This window comes from Bubalus kerabau, chromosome 8 (genome assembly GCF_029407905.1).
Source record: "Bubalus kerabau isolate K-KA32 ecotype Philippines breed swamp buffalo chromosome 8, PCC_UOA_SB_1v2, whole genome shotgun sequence".
Lineage (NCBI taxonomy): Eukaryota > Metazoa > Chordata > Mammalia > Artiodactyla > Bovidae > Bubalus > Bubalus kerabau.
The window spans coordinates 21,831,593-21,832,587 of record NC_073631.1 but is presented as its reverse complement, the minus strand read 5'-3'; the positions used below and the strand labels follow the sequence as shown (position 1 = coordinate 21,832,587).

Below are 995 nucleotides of genomic sequence, written 5' to 3'. Positions count from 1 at the left end.
GGATCATGTTGTGATACCTTAAGAATGAAATGTATTGTTTTATTTGAATTTAGAGGTAGCAAATTAGAAGGACTGATGCTGAAGCCCCAATACTTTGGCAACCTGATGCAAAGAGCTGACTCATTGGAAAAGACCCCTGGGAAAGATTGAAGGCAGGAGGTGAAGAGGATGACAGAAGATGAGATGGGTGGTTGGCATCAGTAATTCAATGGACATGAGTTTGAGCAAACTCCAGGAGATAGTGAAGGACAGGTAAGCCTGGCATGTTGCAATCCACGGAGTGGCAAAGAGTTGGACACAACTTAGTGACTGAACAACAACAAGAGGTAGCAAATGAAAATAAGATGGAGTGAAAGAAGTTGCTAACTGCACATTGTTAACATTTGGAGTTGAGGCCACTGGCCAATGAACTCACAAGTATAGGCAGTGTGGTCCACAAGGAGCAAGTTTTTCAAAAACGCCACAAGGGTTTCTGGCCCAATGAGTGGAATTTAATAGTAATACTTGCTACAGAAGTATTATTTTAAGATTGAATTGATGTATCCTGCTGTAAGATCCTAAAAAGGGAACTCACTCAGTGGGTCTGATGTGGTGGATGCTATGCCGAGAAGTTCTGTTTGTGCGTGGCACCATCTTCCAAGAACACCCATGGGAGGTCATGCCTGATTTCCACTCCAGATCCTGAAGAGACTGAAGTGGAAGAGCAGGCTGCAGCTGAGAAGGCTGTAACCAAGGAGGAACTTCAGGCGGAATGGACTGCTCCAGCTCCAGAGTTCACTGCTACTCAACCTGAGGTGGTGGGCTGGTCCAAAGGAGTGCAGCCACCTTCTCTGGCTATTCAGCAGCTCCCCATTGAAGACTGGAGTACTTAGCCTTCCACTGAAGACTGCTCTGCAGTTCCCACTGCTTAGGCCACTGAATGGGTAGGAACGACCACTGAGTGGTCTTTAGCTGTTCTTCCACACACTCTTAAAATGGAAATTTGGTTAACAGAA

General features: G+C 45.6%; 1 non-coding gene across 1 annotated transcript; it reads left to right on the top strand.

The window, feature by feature from the left end:
- The first annotated feature begins 365 nt into the window (after positions 1-365).
- On the top strand, positions 366-515 carry LOC129659731 (small nucleolar RNA SNORA62/SNORA6 family). The gene has a single exon (XR_008718206.1). It is a non-coding gene; the product is annotated as a small nucleolar RNA SNORA62/SNORA6 family (small nucleolar RNA).
- Positions 516-995: the final 480 nt, after the last annotated feature.